The 24,736-nt window shown below is 42.6% G+C and overlaps 1 long non-coding RNA gene across 1 annotated transcript in view; it reads right to left on the reverse strand.

The window, feature by feature from the left end:
• LOC123383970 overlaps positions 1-22,495 on the reverse strand; it is a 77,510-nt gene extending 55,015 nt beyond the window's left edge. The window contains exon 1 of the long non-coding RNA XR_006594435.1: positions 20,772-22,495. This is a non-coding gene — a long non-coding RNA (uncharacterized LOC123383970). The remainder of the gene's footprint in view (positions 1-20,771) is intronic.
• Positions 22,496-24,736: the final 2,241 nt, after the last annotated feature.

Genomic DNA, 24,736 nt, shown 5'->3' on the forward strand with positions numbered 1-24,736 from the left:
AGCACGATGCCTTACAACTTTGATGAGACATAGAAAAAAATTAGTAACACTCAGAGTCCCCACAGCCCTGTTCCCCCCTGTGTCTGTCGCTTGCATTTTCCCATAAGACTCAAGAAATGCTTGCTGAAACTAGACATAATCTTTGGGAAAACCACATCTTTCCTTCCCTTCCTTCCTTCCTTCCTTCCTTCCTTCCTTCCTTCCTTCCTTCCCTCCTTCCCCAAATATGGAGTACAAGGTTTGTGTCCAATATGTGCTAATGCAGGAAATCCCAAGATGAAGATACAGCCCTGGCCCTTGAAGAATTAGGGGAGGACAGAGTCAGAGGGGAGGGTACTCAAACAAACCAGGAAAACCACACAGTGGAATATATATCAGGTTAAATCCCAGAAAAACGTTATTTATGTAAATAATTGAAAAACTGTAGCCATCTTTATGGGGGTTGTAATACCTCTGGGAATGAGTGGTCTAAAAAGATGAGCCTGGTTAGGGAATTTGGGGGGTGGGGTGGGGAGTGTGGCTGGGATGGAAGAGCGTTGGCTGTCAGAGACCACAACAAAGGTAAGAAAAGCCAGTGGATTTAGGATTCATTGGAGAAGAAGACAGAGGCAGCTCTCTGGAGACAGGCAAATACGTGGATCAGAATAAGAGCATCCTACAGGAATCTAGAAGCTTGATGGATTAAGGTCAGAATAATCCTCTGTAGTTTATTCTTGGAGATTGGTTGAGACAAATCTTAGGAAAGTGTTCTGAAATCTGACTAACCATCAGAATCGCCTGGAAACAGTTTTATAACCCTACTCCTGACATGCTGACTCAGTATCACATCAGAAGCTTTGGGAATCTATTTTTTAAGAGCTAGCAAATTTGTCTTGAGGCTGGCCTGCATAGTAACCGCACTGGCTTTACTGACACTGCTAACTAATCGGTAAGAGTTGACTGATTTGGGAGTGAGCTGAAGCCCAGCCAAGTCATGGCCACTGTCAGAATAGAAAACCTTTTGAGGAATTAACACTTCAGTAGGAATTGTTAGTGTTTTCTCCTTTAAGTCATTTGAGAGAGAGTGAGTCATCTGCACTGGTCAACATTCAGGTAGAGTCATATGGTGGAAGGGAACATAATGCATTCAAGGACTCCCAAAGTTGGAAGAAGTCATCTAGTGTATAAATCCACCCATTGAGAAGTCTACTCAACAACATGCCTGCTAGATGAGCATTCGGTTCTTTGTGTGAAAACATCCAGACAGGGAGCTCACTACATACAGCAGAAGCCTGTTCCATTATGTTTTAGCTCTTGCAGATTTAAACACACACACACACACACACACACACACACACACACACACACACACACACACACCAGGAAAAACTCATGTTAACTTTTTGCAACTTCTCCATTGATCTTCTTGCTGATACTTGAGGAACATGCCTAATTTTTCCTTCAAATATTTCGAATCCCCTATCAGAGGCCCAAAATCTTTTCTCTCAAGTCAAACTTCTAGAACTTTCTACCGCCCCTTTTGTGACAGGTTTTGAGATCCTTCTCAAGGTTTCTAGATGTTAGAGTGTTTTTTTTTTTTATCACAACACATAGGTCCCCACTCTCCCTACTTCTTGCCAACCAACACACATAGGGTTCCTCTTGGCCATAACCGGTTCACAGTTGCAAAGCCAACTGTGACACTGCCAGGACAGCCCAGGCAGTGGCCTCTGAGGTGGTGGAGGAACTGGGGTCCCATTCTCCATACACAGCATTGTCAGAACACTGTGGGGAAGGCGTCTGGGGTTCTCTGTGCTTCCTGTTGTCATAATGACAGCAGACATACAGCACAGACCTCCCTTTCTCTGCAGAAGGCCTATGGCCTTTCTTACCACAGTGCTGAAGAGATCAGACCCGTTTCCCAGTCTTGGATTCTGGCCATTCAGAAAATAAAAAGGAGCTGAGTAAATAAGTGTAATGACCGCTTTCCTACCCCAGTTCTGTAGAGGTTCTGTAGAGAGCATTAGCGTTTGGGGCCCTCCAGTAGTAACGTTCTTCATCTGCACACAGCCCATTCCCTGTGGACCCTCAGGATTGCAAGCAGAACACAGCTGCAGGGCAGGGGCTGGGGTAGGAAGGTGACTGGGGGGTAAAGTAGGGGTGAATCCTTATGTCGTAAGTGTGCCACAGCCCAGGTTTCTGGCACAGGCTTTCTGTGAAAAAGGAACAGAACAGACCTTGCTCTCCTCTCTTTCCTCGCCCCCTGCCACTATGCAGGGTTGGACATATTTGAATGTGAGGATATGGGAAAGCTCAGACAGAATGGCACCTGTTTTGTGTTTAGTTCATTGCAGAGGCATCTGCATTCCTCCAGGGGTGGTGACCCCATCCAACTATTCACACAGATTACTTGCTCCTCTTCAACAATCTTCTGTCCAGGTTGAGAACAGAGGGACCTCATTGTTCAAGGAGGGTTGGGTATCAGAATAACCTGGAGAGATGTTGAAAAATATTCATGGCTTGAGGGGAAGAAAGAGGGTTTGCCCAGAGATTCCATGTGCCCTCTCTGTGCAATTGTAGTGGAGGTAAGTGGAGAGGCACACACAGTTAAAGTTGCCAGACCTCCCCAGATGACTTTGCCTTGTTGAGAACCACTGGTCTAGATGAGACAGTGAGCCAAGTCTAAACTCACAGGTCTCTCATTTATGCCAAGGCATGCAATAAAGGTATCACTATGACCATAGCCAGAAAACCTTAAAGTGAGGTCCCATAACACTGAAAACAAAGATTTGAAGGCTAATGGGACTTTCTCCCTCAACTGCATCCATCTCTTTCTTTCTGTACATTTCCATTATCCTTTTTGGTCAACTTCATCTCCAAACTGGGAACATGGCTGCTGAAGAGTTTTAAGTGTTCTATTCCATCACTTCTTTCCCAGATTAGGAATGAATTTTTTTTTCTCCATCAACATTCTGATCTAAGGCTTCCCCCACACCCTTATGCTTTCCTTGAAGTCTCATTAGTCCCTTTCCAACCTTTGCAAGCAGAGAAGCATGAGCTGGTATTGAAGGGTGACAAAGACTTAAGCTCTATGATGCTGTGAGCTTCCTGCCCTGTATCCTTCCTTGCTAACTGCCCCTTTCTTCCTTATTAACAAAATTCCAATTTTTGTTTGATATCATAACTAGGGATGACCATGTAACAACATTCTGGTTAATGATCATGAGGTTAGGGTTTCTGGGAGAAATTTTGCTTTCTTAATGCTGCCATTTCCTATTTTCCACTCCATTTTCTTTCCGCTTTGTAAATATAATGTGTTGTCTGGTGGGGCAGCAACAGTTTTGCAACCATGAGGCAAAAAGTTTGCAGATGAGGATCTATGGGTTAAAGATGATGAAATGGGAAAAAGAGTGGAACGAACCTGGGTCCTGATGGCACTGTTATAAAACCCTAGCCTGCCTAACCAAAGCATCCAATTGCAAAAGGTTTCTATTCTCTGTTTAAACTACCGTGGTCAGAGTTTGAGGACACTTCATTCACCTATTCAATTACTTACTGGGTTCTTACTTGGTGCTAGACAGCACTCCAGACAAAATGTAACCTCCCTACCCTGAGGAAGCTTACATTCCATTAGGGAATGAAAATAAAACAATATGTATGTAATATAGTAGATAACCACAAATGCTAATAGAAAAACAAAGCAAAAAAGAATTATATAAAGGTTGAAGGGGGCCTAGAAAGGAATTTCCATTTTAGACAGGATGGCCAGGAAGGGTTTCATTGAAAAAGTGGCATTTAAATATAGACCAAAAGGAGATGAGGGAGCCAGCCTTGCAGATGTCTGAGGGAAGAGCATTCTAAGAATTATAACAGCAAGTGCAAAGGCCCTGAGGCAATAGAGTACCTGGTATGTTTAAGGAACAATGACAAGGTCAGGAAAAAGTAAAAAGAAGATTGTGATGAGATAGAGAAAATGGGGAGCCACAATATGTAGGAGCTTATAGACCATAAGGACTTTGGCTTCTATTCCAGGTAAAGTGGAAAGCCACTGGTGAGTTGGAACAGAGGAACAACATGGTCTGACATACTTTAAGAGGATTCTTCTGGACGCCATATTGAGATGGGTGCAGAAGCAAGAAGGCTTCTGAAATGATCTGTGGAGAAATGATGGCAGCTTGGACTGGAGTGGTCACAATGATGTGTGAAGAGCAGGGGGTTCTTGGATAATAGGACGGTGAAGCCCACAGGATTTGCTGATGGAGCTGATTGTGGAGGGTGGAGGGTGGAGGGTGGAGGGTGGAGGGTGGAGGGTGGAGGGAGAGGAGTCAAGAAACACTCCAGAGGCTCAGACCAGAGCAAATCTGGAATTGCCATCCCATGGGTTCCATTGTGGACACTCTGGTGAACTGGAGGATATGCCCTGACCTCCCTGGACCTCAGTTTCTTTTCTGCTTCCTTCCCAGTGAAATCCCCATTGCACATTCCCTTTTCTACTTCTGGTTGGTGATGCTGGGGCTTCTGAAGGTGCTGAAAGCCAGACTTTGTTCTTCCTGTATGTGCTACTTAATAAGGCAAGAAAGTGAGCCAAGTGAACATTTTAGCAATGTTTTCAATTAAAAGAGTGGAAAAGCTTCTGTTTGTTCAAGATTTCACAATGAGGTCATGTTTCATAAAATTTTACAAATCAATGCAAGGACTCCTTGTTTTTTTTTCCTGGGAGAGAACACATCTCTGAGGAGTAGCATTGATGCTGAACTCCTCTCCCCAGAACTGCCTTTCAGTTATTAAGCACCCTTCACCTAACATTATGTGATCCCAAACTAAAATCTCATGAATTCTAATTTATGGTTGAGGAAACTGAGGCTCAGAGAGCTCAGATCCCTTGAAGTTCATCCAGTTAGATATCAACAGAGTTTTAATTCTAATATTTGAACTCGCAATTTGATTTCATGTCCTATTATAGGTGTCCCATATCCCCAAGTGCCTGGAGTTAGACTGGATTTGTGCAGTAGCAATAAAACTTTTAAGAAGGAGGTCTCCTGAGTGTTTCAGTCAGTTGAGCGTCTGACTCTTAATTTCAGCTCAGGTCATGATTGAGCCCCGCATCATGCTCCATGTGGAACATGAAGCCTGATTAAGATTCTCATATTCTCTCTCTCTCTCTCTCTCTCTCTCTCTCTCTCTCCTCCCCCTCTCTGCTCCTCCACATGCACATGTACTCTCTCTCTCAAATAAATAATAATAAAATAACAGCTTTTAAGAAGGAACTTTATACAACTCCTCGTGCATGGGGTTTCATTGCTTATGTCAGCTGTACCCCAAGCTTCAGTTTCCCAGTGACTCACTGGTTTCAAAGGAATGTGGATTCATTTGAGTAAATAGATTAAAAACATGACCCAAAAGATCTTCATGCTCTATCTTAGGGTCACCAAACTCTTGGTGAAGAATAACATGAAGCCCTCCTCTCATCTACTAAGTCTCTCTTCCTTCTCTGTGAGACCAAAGTGGAATGAACCCTCCCTACTTGCCCAAGCATCCCCTTCTGTCTCTCTTGGAGCAGTGGGATGGGGGACAACTTATTCCAAATCATCTTTGAGAGACTTGAGATTTACTTTTCTGTTTCTGCCCTACACCAAAACATAGCTTATCTTTTCTCTCTTCTTAGAGTCCCCCTATGATACACGAAAGGCAGAGAGAGTGTCACAACTTTGGCCGTGTGTGAAAAGGAAAGGGGAAGAGGCTCTTGCCTTGGTCCCCACCTAACCCTTTAAGATCTCCTCACCATAAACTGCCTGGTTCACGCTTTCTTTTTCATCATTCCCAAAGGTCTTTTGGGCAAACCTTACATGTAGCCTCAGGAAGCATCCTGCCTCTTGGGTGCCTATAAACCCGTGGGTATCTTGGTGACAAGGGGAGAGGGACGGGGTGAGCCTTCTGCCAACAGCATGACTGTGCCCGGGCTCTGCCAGGCAGTTTTTGTAAAGGCGGTTTTACCCAAAATGTACTATGAGTATTTCAAAGACAGTGAGGATTAGAAATAACAAAAGGCAGATGTTGGCTTGTTTTGTGAGAAATGCAATTAGAACATGAGATGTTCAGGGACCTTACAAATGTAATTGGAGACAGAAATACTAAACGTTGGCTTCCAGCCCTCTCGGTGCCCAGGACACTCCCTGGAAACGGGTTAGGAGCCACGCAATGCAAAATTCTGCACCATCTAATCAGTTATGGAGCACTGGTGGGAGTGAATTAATATTTTTCCAAATGTGTTCCAAAACAGTCACAACTACATGAATCCCGGGAAATGCAGGTGGTGTCACCTTGACAATTGTTTTTAGTGTTGTCTTATATGGACAGAATACTCCTGTGGGGAAAGTTCCAGTCTTCCCTTTTACCCACCCTCTTTAACATTTCCCTCTGGGCAGGGTAATATGGTGAAAGATATACTGGACGTGGGGGCAGAACCCTCTGCTCCTCCTTAGCCGGCTGTTGATCCTGCAGAGCCATCTTGGGCAGGCCTTTTGGGCTACTTGTATCTTTCTTTGTGGAAGAAGAGAGCTGGGAAAATGAACTGTTAAAAAACTCACTTCCAGCAACTCCATGGTTCTCAATTTTTCATTGGCCACTTTCTCTTCCTGTATTTATTATGTTAAGGTTTCTCCCCTGTCTATGAGAAGGATGGACAGGAGACAATGGAAGTAAAACCCTGTAACTCTTCAATTTTGAGTTGAGTGTCTCCCATCAAGCTCGTGGATTTTTGAGGACTTTTTTGTGAAAGACAATTAGAAAACTTGCTGTAGGGCTTATCAGGTTGTTTTCTACTCCGTAGAATAATTTTTAAAAGATAGTCTATCGATCTGTTGTACATTTACAGATCCCTATGGTTCAGCTAGGACTATAATTGGAAAATTACATGAACTGGTACCAAATTTATCGCTTCTCTCTGTTATCTGGGACTTGGAGTTAATCTCAGCATCGGGATAGCCTCATTTGCTTCAATATTCTGGAATCTGTTGCATCATTTTCCGTTTCTCTAGCAACCAACATTTCTAGGCTCAGCCTGCCTCTGCCACTGAGGGGATAGTCCTAGGAAAGGGCTCCTTTTCTGCATTAAAACTGGAAACAAACTGCAGTTGGCAAGAATACCGGGGCAGGTGGGCACTGGTTCCCTTTACTTCATTTTCACCCCAAGGGAAAATGGGAAAATTCATGAGACAAGTTATGTTATTTATTTGCTTAAGAACTTCCCTTCTGCCATTCCCTCCATATGGTTTATGTTTTCCTTCTGAATTGGTGCTTTCACAGTACAAAACTGCCTTTGTTGAGAGGCAGTAACAGGTGTGTTGTGAGAGGGAGCGCGTGAGAGAGAATGGGAGAAAACGTGCATCTGTGTGAGTGCGAGGAGGGCGGAGTGTGAGCGTGTGAGTGCGTGTTTGTGTATGTGTGTGTGTGTGTGTGCGTGTGCGCAGGTGTCCGTGTCATCTAAGGCACGAGACCCAGTGTGCTCGGTGGTTTTCTCAGGAGAGTATGTTCACGTAACATTTAAGAACTCTTGGCTGAGAAATCTATACAACATCTGTGAACACATCCCTTCCAGAGAGAAGTTGCAAAACCAGCTCTGATTCCTAACCTAAACACAGCAAATGCCATTTCAGTTCTGAGGAAGTTCCAGGTCCATAGATGCCACTAGCTCAGCAATACTCACCTTGTGTTGCCTTTCCTTCTAGTGTATTAGACAAAGCGTGGGCTTCAGGACAACTAGATGGGATTCAAATTCCAGCCTGATATTCCTCAGTGCGCAGATATTGGGTAATTTACTACACTTCCCCACATCCCAATCCCCTTACCCATAATTGCTGGATATCAGTCCCCCAACTCCCAATGTTACTGACAGAATTCATAGAGCAGCCTCGCTCAGTGCCCAGTACGTAGTAGGTACCCAGTAAATGTTGGTTCCTGTTCTATAAATGCAATTCTCAGACCAGATCAAGAAGAGATGGGAAAAATTCTTACCATGTGTTCAGGTAAGTAATTGACAAGGTTCAAATTGCTTTCTAATTTGCCAACGGAGGTTTTGACCTCTTTTCCTTTGGCATGATGAAGTTGCTTGAGACAGTGCAGCTGCATATGTTGGCTTTAAGTTCATCTCTTCCATAGAAAACTGAAACGACTCTGCACTGCTTCTAAGACACAAATACACCCCCTGTGCCCTGCTGTCAGCACGCCCGACATCCAAGCTGTTCTCATGGGGATGGTGTTGGAGCTGTGTCCAGCCTCCCAGGACATCTGGACTGATTCCCATCGTGGCCAGTGGCACAAGGGATGGACTGCTGTCCAGGATACACTCCATGACAGTGAGACCACACGTTACGGAAACATCTTTTGGGGAGATGTTTCATCATCCTCCCAAACTGGGACCCTTAGTTTCATCAGTTTCATGGAGAAAGGAACTCAGACTCTGGTTGAAAGGAGGACTTGCTTTCAACTTTTCAACAGACATCACAGTATTATGGAAAGGTAATGTGCTTAGGAGTCAGAGGGAAGTTCAAAGTGCAAACATGGGACAAAACAAAACACCAAAATAACTCCCGAGTTTCTGCTTCCAGTTTTCTAGATGGTAATACCCCAAAACATTAAGTCACCATTCCTGAATCCATCAGGAAATCACCTCATGCCATATCTGGCACAAAGTAAATCATCAATGAACATCAGCGTCCTTCATAAAGCCCTCAAGTGCACATGATAGAGATCCATTCCAGGCGCATATTTAAGCAATTTGCTACTTGGCCTGTTGGCAGCTGTTAGGTCCAAAAGAGAAACCACTCTGTGCTGAAAATCAGGGGAACAAAGACTTTGAGGTAGAATCTCCCTGTTCCAAAAAATACTAATTATCAGCCACCACTTCCTAATTTTGAAAACAGATCGGCAGGCCAGATGGGTTTCTTAGATGTATCTTTATGGGTTGGCATGATGGATACTGTGGATACACTCCCTTCGCACACAGTCTAACCCCCTCACACATGCTTTCCTCTAATTCAGTTTGCAAGGCTAACCACCACATTTCCCAGATCCCTTAAAGTTGGCATTTTATGCATGATATAAATTGCAATAATCAGATGCATCATATGAGACTTAAAGTCAAGTTACATGGCATCTCACATTGGGTTCCCTGAAAACACATTCTTAGGCAAAGATTTGCAAACAGTAGATTTATCAGGGAGTGTTTCAAGTACAACAAGTACAACACCTGGAAGGAAAAGAAGGAAGCAGGATGACAGAGTTGGAAAAAGTTGAACTGCAATGTCGTTGCAAAAGAGACTTCAACCAACACCACAGGGTGCTCTGTGCTGGGAAGGCTATTCAGAGGTGTCCCCAGTGGAGGCAGATGGGACCAGTATGTTATGTCATGCATCTGTGGGTCACTGTATGCGGGCTGCACCCTGGGACAAGCCATACCTTGGACAAAGATGGGCAGAACCACCAGCAGTCAACTCTCCTGGAAGCTGGGAGGATGAGTGCCTGGATCTTGAAGGTGCAATGTAGATAGCCTGCCAAAGATCCCCAAGGCCCACTGTGGAGCACCCCCTCTGCTGCTCAGACCCACTTGCTTATCCCATATTTACCCCATCAGCATCTCCAGGATTCTAGTGGCCCTCATTTCCTGAGCAAATTTATAAAAGAGGTTGATCACACGAACTATGGTCCCTCTTGATGTGGTTCATTTTAAGGCCATAACAGATGCAGTCTCCCTTCTCTACTGCTCACTCTAGATTCCTTTCACTCTTAGCTACTACCTCTTCTAGTCTAGTTGATTCACTGGCCGGCTGACCAAAGCCTCATCCCAGAAAGTCTGAATCCTTGGTCAGCGTACTTTTTTTCAGGCTAGAGCTATCACACTTATCAATTTATCATCAATATTGCACAGGGTCATACCAAAAGATGCCAAGTTTGGTCAATTATCAGAATGCCAGAAATGTAGTTTGTTGCTTTTTTTTTTTTTTCTTTAATAGCTTTCTATCTCCATCTGGTGATCAAGGCCAATTATTCCCATACGATGACTCATATCCTTGAATGCTTGTCTTCTGGCCTGGTGAGTCCAAGAGACTACTGGTCAGGGATAGAATGTCCAAATTCCCCCAAGTGGGTCACCGGGAGTGTGGTAATCTGGTCACCCCTACTTCTACCCCATAGTTCCTACGCGATGCATTCTACCTGTTGGGGTCATAGCACCATATAATACTGGTGGAGTTGTGTCCTAGATGACAGCATCTCATCTGTGAATGAGGCTTAGCCTTTTCCCTCCATCAGCTGGCAATAAAGGACTCACCATGTCACCATACGTGTGCACTGAGAGACACCAGTGCAAGACTGGTGGATGACACAGGGATTGGGGTCACCTGCCAAGAAGCTAATCTGTGCCAGTTCCAGACGTATCACTGCCATCTTACAACAGATTGATGCTGGCCACCAACCATATTACTTGGGGGGTCTGATAGGCAGCTGTGACCAAATGGCCACTTGACGTCCCATGGTCATGGTCCAGTGACATACTAGGGACTATGTTTCAAATGGAATATAGTTTTCAGATGCGGATATTTACTACCTTGCTAGGTGCTATGTTATGATTCCCCTATAGGGATAAAACTGCCCTAGACTGTTTGGGCATCTGTTTCCTCCACTAGCACCCTGCTATCGGCCATGTAGCTAGGCTGTTTGTATAGAAGCCTGGTCTTGCTGCACAGACTTTTACTGTTCTGCCTTTTCCACTCCACGTTTACCTCCCCCAGCAGGCAGGCTTCATTGTCATCTAACAAACAGATTTGAGAAGTATTCCCGAGTGTGGAATTTGCTGCACCAAAAACCCAAAGAGGTGTGCTTCCTTCTTAGCAGTGGGAAGTACACGATGTACTAACTTATCCTTTCTTTTGGGATAGATGCCCTGGCATGCCCCAGACCCCTAAAAACTGTACTGATACAGGAGTCTCTGAATTTCATAACTTATCTCTGATCCTCTGGAACTTACAAACTCACCAAAGCCTCCAACGTATTTGTCTTGGCATTTATCTCTGGTGCTGGCCCCAGGATGTGAAATTTTTTGTTTACAATCTTGGCAGGAAGAGGAAAGCAGTTTCATAGGCTTCCATTTGCCATTTTCCCCTGTGATAACTCTAACCTCATAGGCCAAGAAACCAGTGTGGAAGATTTGTCAATTATTAGGTATGTCCATTCAAAATATCCCCTCAGGGACCATTGAAGTCAACTGTGGGTGGGTCTGTGGACCCAGTGATCCACTGTGACCCAGACCTGGGTCAGAACTTCATTTACTCCCTAGTTCCTGTATCTAACAGAGGGGCCATATAGCTTCAGGTCCCCAGCTGCCAAAGTCAACTTGGAGTCCATGTTCACTAGTCCTCAAAATGTCTCAGTGTCTGCCTTTCTCCAGGACACAGTTACCCAAGTAAGGGGCTGTAGGCCTTTTTGAGGGAGGGGTGGGATGGGGGGAATCATTACTATATATACTTATGGTGTTGTGGAATCCTTTCTGGTAACCCAGCTTCTCCTTCAGCCAATGGGTTCCATATCTAAGAATCAGTTCAAGTCTAGGAACTGACCAAGGGGTCATGTCTACCTATTGAGATTGCTGCCCTTGGTCCCCTAACCATCCACTCTTGATTTCTTTTGATTGTATAGATTGGGCAATACCCATTTTTGGCTCCTCTTCTCTCTTGCTCCTATGAATGCCATATTCTATCCATCATCTCCATAGCTTTTGAATGTCAGGTCCCCTGGCTGCCACTCTGACCTTGTTGACCATTAAAATAATTGCACCTCCTTGCTTCTGATGAGAAGGAGCAGCTAAACTGAGATACGAGAGCAACAAAGGTTTCAGCTGATTCCATGAGAGGTTCTGTAGCTAGGATGACTCTCCAGAGTTGTCCCTCAGAAAGGCAGGCAGGCCGGGTCTTTGTAACCCAGCAGCAAGAAGTCAAAGGTGTGAAATGCGTACTTCGAGCTAGGCATCTTCCTGTGGCCAAGGGAAATTCCCAGGAGTGAGTTGTAGCCACCACTCCTGGCATCTGGGAGACATTGCTTCAGGATGGTGCCTTGGACCTGAGAGGAGTTTGAGCAACACACTACAGTATTCACTACATGTGAGGACAGAGATTAAATCACAAAGCATCTATTTTTGCTTGCATGGACCATGGTGAGGGCATGACGTTGTGGAGCCAGGGGCTATAGCAACTGTTTCCGGACTCTTCGGTTTTGATCATGTCAGAAGTGGCAGCTCCTTTGATTATCCAGCTCTGTAGCACTGTTTTGAGATAGATTCTGAAAACATACATCAGAGTCCATTTTCTTCTTAGCCCTCACAATGATCAGGTGAATTTTCAGCACCACTAAAACAAACAAACAAACAAACAAACAAACCCTTTTCCACTTCAACTAGTGAGAGCAGATTCTGTTGTCTCAACTAAGAACACTGGACAAAGCTGGTATTTCATGGCCAGCCACTGTTCAGATTAGATGGTGCCATGATGCCAGCCATGATCATTATATAAATTGAAAATTACATAAACCTTCACCTATAGAGTCAGGCTTCTGGATTAATGGCAAAATTGCTAATTTACGCTATATGCTGTACTTCCCAGGACCCACAGCTCTCTCGTGATTGTTGATTGACATGGGGTCAGTGCCCAGTTTTAGAGAGTGTGTGCTTATATTACTTGGACAGATTTCTTTGGGGGAAAAGCCTCTATTTCAAGATTTCACAAAATTATGATATAATAAGCAAGGCATCTCCTTGGCTACAGTCACTCAGGAGGCCTCAGTGCTATAGGAAACAATGACAGTTGGCCAGTGTCATTCAATATGCCGTCTAAACTTGAAAATATTGCCTTATCTTGGTACCTTAGCATTTACTCTTGTCCAAAGGGGGTTTGCACTGGACTGGTGGTATACCTCCATCCAAGAGGAACTGTTATCATTGGACAAAATTTCTAACCGAGACTTTGCAAAGGCAGCTGGCTTTTCAAGTGTTAACTCTTGGCTTCCCCATTGATCTCTGGTTCAGCCAGGTGGGAGTCAGGGTAGCAAGAGTCATCATAACAGAGGAAACAGAAGGCTCTTCTGCTTTAAAATGTAGCAACTGTTGTTGGGCAGATAAGTGGGTTTTGTTTAGACCTAACGCTGAGCCATTCCCGTGCTAAAGCCTCCCAGAAAATGGTTTATGAGGGTTTGGGCCCAAGGTGAGCTCCTACTTCCCTTCCCTTTTCCAAAGTCCTTTGTATAAATCGAGTTCTTTTCTCCAGTGGCCTAGGATAAACTTAACTTAGCATGCTTTGTAGAGAAGCCGATTTATGGAGACGCAACTCATTTGAAGTTAGAGCCTGCAGAGTCTCGTGTACGTATGGGAACACAAGAGGATAAACTGCGTTCATTTTCTTAAAAAGGTAGTATTTTTAAAAGGCATACCATCTTTTTAACAGTATTTTCCAAATGTACCTGAGGAGAAGTTTGAAAAGTTACTTGGTCTTTTTGTTAGATCTCTGAACGCCGAGGCACGTTGAATCAGAATCTCTAGAAGCAAGGTCTGGGAAACTGTGCATTTAACCAGTGCCTAAGAGGATTCTTATCAGAAAAGCTTAGGAAACCAAGCCCTTTGCCATAGCCCTCTCTGGCCAGTCTCACAAACGAGCCACAGTTGTCCTTACATACTTTGGTATCACAGATGGGCCCCCTGTATGGGTCAATCAATTGGATGCACAGAAAGTAGTTGTTAAGCAAAGCGATATTCAAACTACCCAAGGGAACTAACAGCAGTGTGTTCTCTTTTTTTGTTTGCTTTTAAATCAAGGTGATGAGATAAACCTAGATGGACAGACTAAAAGCAAATGTGCTGAAATATGACCGCTTTATAACCAGCTCATGCTTAATATATTAGCAGTGCTAATCCATTACTTTTTCCTTTCATCCAGGATTCTTAGAAATCTGGCTTTTTTTCCCCAATGAGAAATAATTCTATAGAATATGCACTAAATGCTGGGCTGTGTTCTTTGTTGCAAAGGCAGAGAAAAGTATAGCTTGACAGTAACGAACGACCATATTACACAATTACTTAAATATGAGTTTTCAGCAAAAATGAAATGACTTAAGGCTTTTCAACAAATACAGCTTTAAGCTCCGTAAATAATGGCTTGTGTCAAGTTTGTTTATTATCCTGGGTAATTTGTTCTTAACTAGACATATTTTACACTTGAAGTAATGTTTTACTAGAACTACATAAAGCAATTGTGCAATTGATAATAAATATGTCACTACTGGTAAGCAATTAATTCATATGAAGTTAGTTAAAACCATGCCAGGTTAACCTAGAGTATAGGAAAAGAATGGACGAATAACTGAAGTAGATATAGTCAGATAACGGTATAAGAAAGTCAACAATAAAAGAAAAAACGTGGACAAAACGTGTGTGTGTGTGTGTGTGTGTGTGTGTGTGTGTGTGTCCAATTTACTGAGTATCTATAGCACACCTGACATCATGCCACACCCTTTCCCTAGAATTTTCCAGGGGGGTAGTGAACTTAGTTATTTTAGATAAGAAAATCAAGGATCTGAAACTTAAGTAGTTTGTCCTACGATACACTGTTAATTAGTGATGGAACTGAGGTCTGAGCCCAAGCAGGGACCGTGGAACTATCCTTTCCCTACCAGTGTTTAGTAGAATGTTGTACAAGCATGGGTTTTATGGTCAGATATATCTTGATTTGTGTCCTGGCCCAGCCACTCACCAGATACATGATCTTGGTAAGATTTCTTAACCTCCTGGCCTTAATAATAACAGCATCTACCACATAGAATTATTGTGAGGATTAAATGGGAAAACACATGAAGAAAGATTAGCATAATGTCTGGCACAGAGCAAGCACAAAATAAAGTTGGAATGTTAGGATATCTCCAAGAAAGTTAACACAGAGTAAATAATCAAAAGACTAAGAATTGAACACCATTTTTATATATAGTGGAAAAAGATATAATTTTTCTCTGTAATAGTTCAGGTAGATGTGAGCTGAATTTAACCAAGACTGGTTAGATACAGCCTACAGATTGCTTTTTTTTATTATTTTTTTTTAACATGAGCAAGGGAGCATGAGCATGAGCTCATGAGCATGAGCAAGGGAGGCACAGAGAGAAAAGGAGACACAGAATCCAAAGCAGGCTCCAGGCTCTGAGCTGTCCACATAGAGCCCCGTGCGGGGGATCAAACCCCCCAACTGTGAGACCATGACCTGAGCCGAAGTTGGATGCTTAACCTACTGAGCCATCCAGGCATCCCCAGCCTACAGATTTCTGAGGCAGTCATATTTTCAGGAACTTTTATGAGGTTTGAAAAATAGGTTTTATTTGATTCAACTCAATAACCACGATTCAAGCACCTGTGTCAGTTCCTTCCTCCAAGGCGCTCACAGCCTTAATGACTGGGTATTGGGTGGTGGCAGAACAGAAGAGGGGGAAATGAGAGGCATCTTGAAGGAAATAAATGGGACTCAGACCGACAGAATAGCTCAGAGGACCTAGTCTTACCCCGCACACAGCTCCTGGTAATCTGGGAACGCTGCCTCACAAACTGATGGAAAGTTAAGGGTAGTAAATGAAGAGGTAACATTTAAAAAGACATATAAAGTGTGAATAAAGGAATGGGCCAGGCAGAGAAGTGTGGTGGAAGCAAAGCGTTGAAGATTAGAGAGAGCACAGTGGTCTCGCGCATTCGAGACCATAAGTAGCTCCATCGAGCTGGAAGGCATAAGGGCACAGGGACCAACGGGTGCAGAAAGGACTGTGGTAGGACCCTGGGCTACACGATTTGAAGGAATCCACACATGAAGACTCCTGCACGCCCTTTATGCCATATGTATGTGGTTTGTTCCTGCAGCTACCCGTTAGAATCACCTGGCAAGTTTTTAGGTCTACTAATGGAGTGCTGTAGCCAAAAATATCTGGACTCTTTGGGGCCCACCCTTCTGCTGAGAAAACAGAAAATTAGACAAAATACATTTAAAAAATTTGTTTCAGCATCTGAGAGCTACTGAAAGTGTCAGAATTTGGAGGGCTAAGATCAAGAAGGGGAAAGCCAAGAGTGGTGATCCGACATGTGGGACAACTGACTGCCAGTTTCAAGATCAGTGCCTGAGAGATTGAGAAGCAGGATCATTCCCAGTCGTTTCAGAGGACTGGGGACAGAGGGTGGTGAAAATTGGAGTTCAAAGCCCACCAAGGTGTAGTGGACCTGGATTTCATTTGGGACCCCCAAAATTCATACACTAGGAGTAAGTGTGGCCTGGAAACAAACCAGACTTCATAAAAATTGAAGCCTAGATTTGATTATCTCATTCCCTGGTTGGATTAAGGTGGTCTTATTCTAGTCTAGTTGCCTTTCAAAAGCAAAAGTAAATTCTCTCTGGTGATAGAGAACATTATATTACAAGAGACTTAAGTTAGCTCCACAGTTTCCCATACACAAGGTTCAACACTCAACCAAAACTAACAAAACCCACAGAAAATACAAATCTTGACTGAAAACCAAGAAAAATATCAGACTAGATAAATAGATCCATGCATACAGTAGTTATTATAAAATCCAGGTCTGGAATTGTCAGACTTTTAATAACCATGGTTAATATACTTGAGAAATTAAATAACAAGGGGGGGAATTTCAGAAGGAATGGTGATTACAACAAATATGAAAATAGAGATAATTAAAAATAACTGCAATTAAGACATCAGTAGATAGGTTTAACAGTAGAGTCAAAACAGTGAAAAATAGAAGAAAATATCTAGATGCAGGAGTCGAGAGACAGTAGTAATAAAATAGATGAAGGAACCTAATATGAGGTTAACCTTTCTAAAATTCAGGTAATTAGAATCTGATAAGTGGAAAAAAAGATTTTGGAAGAAGTGATAATGGAGGAGATAGCAGCTGTGAATTTTTTTTTTTTTGATGCAAAAAGTTCAACGAACCCGAAACGGTATAAATACACAAAAATCACACATAAGCACATCATAGTAAAACTTCTGAAAACTGATGGCAAAAACAAACTCTTAAATAGATACAGAAACGATGACACATTATCCTCAAAGGAGCAATCATAAGACTGTTGACTTGTCAGTGGAAAAATTGAAAGCAAAATCCAAAAGAATATCATCAAAGTTCTTAATGAAAATAAACAGCCAATTTATTAATTATGCTTTTTGTGAAAATATTCTTCAAAAACTAAGGAAGAAAATTCCACCTTTAAGAACCAGGTAATAGGTTATAGCAGACCAACACTCCTGTGGCAAAAATGAGATGCCGCTAGGCACCTATTAGAATGTCTAACACTTAGGAACTGACCAAAGTGAAAGTTAGTAATTATACAAAGCAACTAGAAATCTTATACATTACCTGTCAGATTGCAAAACGGTACAGTCACTTTGGAAAACAGTTGGACACTTTTATATATATACGTATATATATATACATATACATGTATATGTGTATATATATATGTATAAAGTAAAGCATACACTTATCGTATGAACCAATAATCTCAAGCCTACTTCCATTTACCCAAACAAAACTAATTTTCACATAAAAAACTGCATGTTAATATTTATAATGGCTTTATTCATAATCACCCCGAACTGGAAACAACTCAAATGTCAAACAACAGGTAAATGAAAAAACTGTGGTATATCCATCCATAGAATAGAATATTAAGCAATAAAAAGGAAAAACTATGGAAATTTGACGTCACAGATGAACCTCAAATGCGTTGTTAAAAGCAGCTAAACTCAAAAGGCTACATTTTGTATTTCTTTTATAAAAAGGGGGGGGGGCAATACCATAGGAGCAGAAAACAGATCCATCATTGCCAGGTGTTGGGGGTAGGAGAAAGGACTGACTCTGAAGAAGTATAAGAACAGTACCCTGGTAAATGTTTAACAACAAACTCTCTTAATAAAAACTTTCTGATTTGTAGCACTTTTCATTAACCCTAGTATAAATATTCCCACCATGGCCAATTTTTTTAAGCTTATTTATTTATTTTGAGAGAGAAAGAGAGAGCAGGGGAGGGACAGAGAGACAGGGAGATAGAATTCCAAGCAGGCTCTGCACTGTCAGCGGGGAGCCTGATACGAGGCTCAAACTTGTGAACCGAATCCTGAGATCATGATCTGAATCGAAACCAAGAGTCCGACGCTTAACCGACTGAGTCCCCCAAGTGCCCCCCTACCATGGCCAATTTTAAACTACGGATGAGAGGATACTGAACATAATGTTGGGAAGAGATAGGCAACAGCTCAATATCACACAACATTCCTACTACACAGATATAACAGAGAGAAACGATTTTACAACCATAGATAATAGAGCAGCTTAAAGTAATTAGAAAGCAGGGAGTTAGCACTTACTACCTTTTTAAAAATATATTGTATGGAATTCTAGGTTTATGTAATTTAAATGATGACTGCTTTTAACAACTGGATTTAGAAAATCCCTTAAAGTTTAACAACCTAACAATCCGCTTTCACAAACTGCTACAAACTGGCTCCAACACAGCACTAGGCAGGAGGGAAGTTTGTTAATTTCACCATATGTGATTTCCAGTTCAAAAAAAAAAAAAAACCCCACAAAATATGCATACTGTATATCCTTTGACGCATCAAGATCAATTCTAGGAATTTATCGGCAGTTATATTCAAACCTGTTCACCATTCATTTTAAGCATAAAATTGAAATTAACCTGAAATTCAGAGGTTAATGAATAATAAATTGTTGTATATCCACACAAGGAAATATCTTGGCAGCTAGAAAACCCGAGGAACGAAAAAGTGGTTGCTTCTCGAAGGGTGGCCAAAGGATAAAAGTTAAGAGAGACCTCACTGTACATTTAAAATTTTTACATGTGCATATTTTTTCAAAAGATAAAGGAGACTTAAATTGATTTTAATCAAAACAAAATAGAGCATTTTCTAATAAAAAAACATTCCGAAGATACTATTTGGCCAGCACACCTTTGCTTATACTTAAATGCCTTCAGGTACTGTCTCGTGCCTCACTCCTACTTTCTGTATAAGGGAGTGGAGGCTCAGAGACTGAAAACCTTTCCCAGAGGCACACAGCAATGTAGCTCTGGGAGGTGAAATACACTCTTACTAGACTTGCTAGATTACATTTTGGGCAAGTTCAGGGACGGTCTAGGAATCTTTAGCAGAGCAACTAAAGCCTAGGGAAGCCAGAAAGGCCCTGCCTGAAAGGGAGTGTGAAAAAGAGAAAGTCAAAGAACCAAAAATAGAACCTTGGCGATGCCCACCCTTCAGGAGGACAAGGAGGAGGTGGAGAAGAAACAGAAAAGGAATGGTCAGAAAGAAACAATGTAACTTAATGTGACTTTATTGCTGAAAATGTTGGGAGAAAACACATGGGGGGGGGGAATTACTCCTTTTCTCTGTTACTTGAACTGAGCTATTCAGACCTTGTCCTGAGTTTTTGAAACATTGTTGCCACACCTGTGGGCACATACAGGTTGGAACTCTTGGGCCCAAAGCCATGCCTGGGATTCTGGCTTTTCTAGGTCCTGCTATTCAACAATTAGAAAGCAAGTGTCCTCTACTAACATTTCAGCCAGCAATGGGACACACGAAATTGAACAACTCTCTATCCTGTGGGCACCTGATCTTGGACAATTTAGGGTAAGTTATGAAGGAATGGGCTTAACCCATTGCTTCTTGTTTTCTTTCTACCTTCAGTGGGAGAAAGAGTAAAGAATGATAGTAACTCCCTGCTCCACAAAAACAACAAAAGAGGTAATATGCTGTGTGGAAGTCAGCTGGAGCGAGGAAATCAGGAACAGCTGGGCCTAGCACAGTGCACTTATATACGCCTTTTTTGAAAGACAGATCGGAATGGCTCAAGAGGAAAGCACCGGAGACGCACTAACTTCTAAAACTCTGAACTCACCAGCTGGAGACGGGGCTTGTGCTGGGAAAACTTAAGAGTCACTGGAGAGTATTTAGTTCTCCAAGTGAGTAGCAAAACTGTGCTAATGAGGTCTTTAACACCTGTACTGCAACCAGCAGCTGAGTCTAAGCAGAACCAGGTGGGGCAGCCAACGGCTTGGAGGTGGCCAAAGGGGGCTCAGAAACAGAAGTGGAATCCACCGTGCCTGGTTGGTAGGAGGCAGATGTTGGTTTCCCGTTTTAGGTTTTTCTGTTTCCCACATATGAATGTACAGTTACACATCAAATCGGAAATGCTAACTTAAAAAACCACACATTGCATTCAATTAATCTTCCCCAGCTAGTCATCCCCTAGTCACTTGTTTTGGTCTCTGAGCATGTGACAGTTCAGGCACTAGAGGCAGCTCTGAGTCTGTCCGTCGTCACCTCCAGAAAGTGTTCATACACACAACAGCAGGTGGCTAGAGCAGGAGAGATGGGATGCAGGAAGAGAAAACATCCTTCCAGGACGTCCCTTGGCATGCTTTGGTCTCGTTGTCTGTCTACGTTCTTTCCTCTGAACTAAAGAAGACGTCTAAGCACCTCTACGTCCCTTGTCCCCAGAACACTCCCTATTACCTGCCTCTTCCCCACTCAGGTTCTGACAGAGCTAATAGTGATAACTAGACACATGAAACACGAAACAGCGACTTGCTCATCTCGCTAAGGAGCTGAAAACTAAAAAAGGCAAGATTTCAGGTAGACTGGATAGGAAAATGTGACTTGGAGCTAAAGGCAAATGTGAGGTTTCCTACCTTGAATCTGAATCTTGGATTCTATGTGGTGAGGCGTCCTACAGGGAGAGGGAGAGAGGAACTTGGCCTGCTCCTGCAGGGCGGACCTGGAGGCTAATGACCCAGCCACCCCGATCACAGGTGGAACAGCAGGAGAATGGCCCATCTGCAGCCCTGCTCCCTGCGAATGTGGTCGGATAAATCTCAAACCCTGGCCAATCAAATTAACGACTGCTTCTGGAATGAGAACATTAAGGAGGCCCCCAGGTGGGCAGAGTACCCCTTTCTCATACTCTAGGAGCTGGAGCGGGAAAATAGGGACTGAAGGACAGAGGGAAGTGATTTTTTCTCTGTACCTCCCCTTGCCAACAAAGACTGAAACACATTATAGAGTCCCCCACGACTAGGATTCTTCAGCCTAACAGGTGGAAAATTTTTTTCCTGAACCAAATCCTCCTTTCAATAAAACTATAAATGTCACAAATTGCATCTTTATAACAAACACATAACTGAAACTTGCCAGACTTCTTTGAGCTCCAAATCCAGCTTCTATAGAAATCTGCTGAAAACTGTATTCTACTCATCAGTGTTCGAAAATAGGAAAGGTAGCTCATGCTATGATTGCATCTGGTGAGACAAAAGCATAAAATTAAGTTGGTCACTATTTACTTTTTCCAAATTGAGTGTAATAGGTTACAATTCTTTGGATTATTGGGATTTAAATAGGACTCCCAGACGTTGTGGTAAGTTAATAGCTTACGCTTAAGTTTCCATTGGCAATTAATGTCCGCTTTTGAATCAGTGTTCCTTAATTTCATACTACATTTACATTTATTAAGTAGTCAAATATTTATGGGCACTGCACAATGCTCATATAAATGCTCACAAGCATCCTGATTAGTTATAAAACACTGCTCTGGCCAATATTTCTTGTGAAGATACTGAGATATGTGTTTTCACAGTTTAAGTTTGCAATGACTATCTTGGTTAATGTTTACACACTGTGTGTGTTAGAAAAGCAGGTGTAAATAGTGTCCCACAGTCTCTAATTAAACAGAGGTGGTTTTCCCCTTCAACTGGATTGGATTGATGAACTCACGGGAAACACTGATTCGTGGGAATCGGGGGACATTTTTTTCTAGTTATTCTTGGGATTTGGTCCATGAAAATAGCTTTTGGAATTGACCGGGAAATAAACTGATGCAAAAATAAATGTCTTCTTCGACTTCAAGAACTGGAGACTTCTTCACGCCTAATGTTCAAAAAGCGTAAGCAAACAAAAAGATGTTCTGTTTCTTCCACACGGAACTAATTAGTTTCAGCTGTGTTTTGAGACCTCATCAAGCCAATTATGATATTGGGATCATTTAAACAGCAGAACTTCTACTGAGGATGAAGTGAACTTGGGATGGTAAGACGATCTCTACGATGTATGTACTGCTTTAGGCTTTAAAAAATCTCCTATCATGCCCTGAATCCATTATCTTCTCCCCATTCTAACTCTGAGCAAAGGGACGTGCAACAGTAGTGGGTCCCACAGCAAACGAGTAACAGAACTCAGTCTAGTACAGGGGTCTTCATTCTCGGACTATGGCTTTCTTGTACTAGGCCAGTGGTTTACAAACTCTTTGGGGCCATGGGAATCTCCAACAAAATCTTATCAGGAAGCCTAATATTTAAAACAGAGTAACTGGGGCGCCTGGGTGGCACAGTCGGTTAAGCATCCGACTTCAGCCAGGTCACGATCTCGCGGTCCGTGAGTTCGAGCCCCGCGTCGGGCTCTGGGCTGATGGCTCAGAGCCTGGAGCCTGTTTCCGATTCTGTGTCTCCCTCTCTCTCCCCCTCCCCCGTTCATGCTCTGTCTCTCTCTGTCCCAAAAATAAGTAAACGTTGAAAAAAAAATTTAAAAAAAAAATTAAAAAAAATTTAAAAAAATAAAATAAAACGGAGTAACTTGGCTTGATAATTCCAGGCCGATTCCAGTGCTTCCATCAATTTTCAAGATGCTTGCCGGATTGCAAGAATTTGCAAGAAAACCGATTTTTTTTCCCTTACTTCATCTCCCAAAGAAATGGAGCTCAGAAGCCTTCTAAAGGCTTCTTAAGCTAAGGGTCTCATCACTGCTCATGGGCAGTGCTGTCACCAAGCAGGTTGACACCCAGGTGCCATATGCACTTCAACCGAATTTGAAGGTGGGAGGCCTACCTGCAGCATTTCTCCAGGTATTGGCCTTGCATTTGGGACCGTGCAGAAAAACATCAAAAAGAAGACCTAACTGAATCCCTCAAGACTCCCTCCCTTAACCACTGGTTAGCACATCCTTTCTTGAACAGTCTGTGAGAAAAGAAGGCAAGAAGAAACTCAATATATGTGAGTGTCTGCTGTTAGGCAAGGGATGTTTATGTAAGATGCTTCCACATCCCACCCGGCTTTGTGAAATGGGTAGTTTTGTTCTCATTTTACGAAGGGAGAAAACAAGACTCAAAGTGGCTTCACACCTTGCCCGGGGGACTCTGTTAAGGGTTGGAATTTCAACCTGGGCATGTCAAATCCTGATGCCCATGTTCTTTCCACCACCCCATCTCTGAGCCTCTTACTGCTGGTGTCTCTCATAATCACCAGAAACAACAAACTACTGGGCACAGATTTATATTACAAGGTACCTTTTTATTATAAAAGCCAGATCTCCTCAGTTAGTAGACTATGGGCACTTTGAGGCAACCAGACCATGATAGATTTTGCTTTGAACAATGTCTCATGTATAAAAGGGGGTTCCCTAGTCTGATTCCCTCTTTTCAAAATGATAATTCTGCATGCCATTATAATCTGTATTTATGATTACATGCTATGCTATTTATAGACTTGAAAGACACGAATGGGTATCACTGACAGAAACACCTCTTTCCGTTCTATTATAGGATGGCCTGTACTAATCAGACACCCAGGTCTGTTAGTTTGGGTTTTGTTTGATCAAATGAAGTAGTTGCTCAAGTCAAGGAGGACACAGATGCCATTCATGTCCAGGGAGATTCTTTGGCAGGAGAGGACTACACATTTCTAAATACACTGATTGAGTTCTCTGTTCTTGAGTTTTCATGGCTATGGATGATCCTTTGCATCAGATCATCCAAAAAAACATACCAGAGCTGTCATTTCTGAATGCACTCGTGATGAATTTCCTCTTACTGAGTAGCTCTTTCTGGAAGAGTTCCTGGAGGTATATATCATTTGATTTCACAATAGCAAGTGCAGTTGCCCATACAAAAAAAAAAAAAAAGAAAAAAAAGAGGAAGAAGAAAAGAAGGAGGAAAGAGAAGGAAGAGGAGAAGGCAGAATTATCTTTTTCTATTACGTGTAATTTTTTTTTAATCCAGCCTTTGCTCCTTTCTCTGCAATAACAGTAATATTAGGAGATGGGACATTCTGGCAATTTCTTAGAATACAATCCTTTACCCCCAAATTTTAAATTATACTTGGCACTAAATGACAGCAGAGCATTGGTATCAAATAATATACCCGGGGAATATCTATACAGACACAACACACAGTTCGAATCAAAGGACATAACTTCTCATTTCCTGAAAGTAGATCTTCTCTAGTTGAAAGGAGGAACCTGGATTTGGAACCCACTCAGCCTTCCCTCCTGTCTTAGCTCGGGCTACTACAACACATTACCATAGGTGGTTTAAACGATAAACATTCATTTCTCACTGTTCTGGAGGCTAGGAAGTCCAAGATCAAGGTGCCAGCAGACTCAGCTTCTAGTGAGAACTCACCTCCTGGTTTTGACCCATCTGCCTGCTTGCTGGATCTGGTGGAGAGAAAGAAAGGGCTCTGGTCTCTTCTTTTAAGGATATCAATCCCATCGTGGGGGCTCCACCCTCATGACTGCCGCAAATCCTAATTAACTCCCAAAGGCTCCACCCCAAATACCATCACAATGGGGGTTAGGGCTTCAACATATTTATTTGGGGGAGGGTGAGCAT

Source organism: Felis catus, chromosome A1 (assembly GCF_018350175.1).
Source record: "Felis catus isolate Fca126 chromosome A1, F.catus_Fca126_mat1.0, whole genome shotgun sequence".
Lineage (NCBI taxonomy): Eukaryota > Metazoa > Chordata > Mammalia > Carnivora > Felidae > Felis > Felis catus.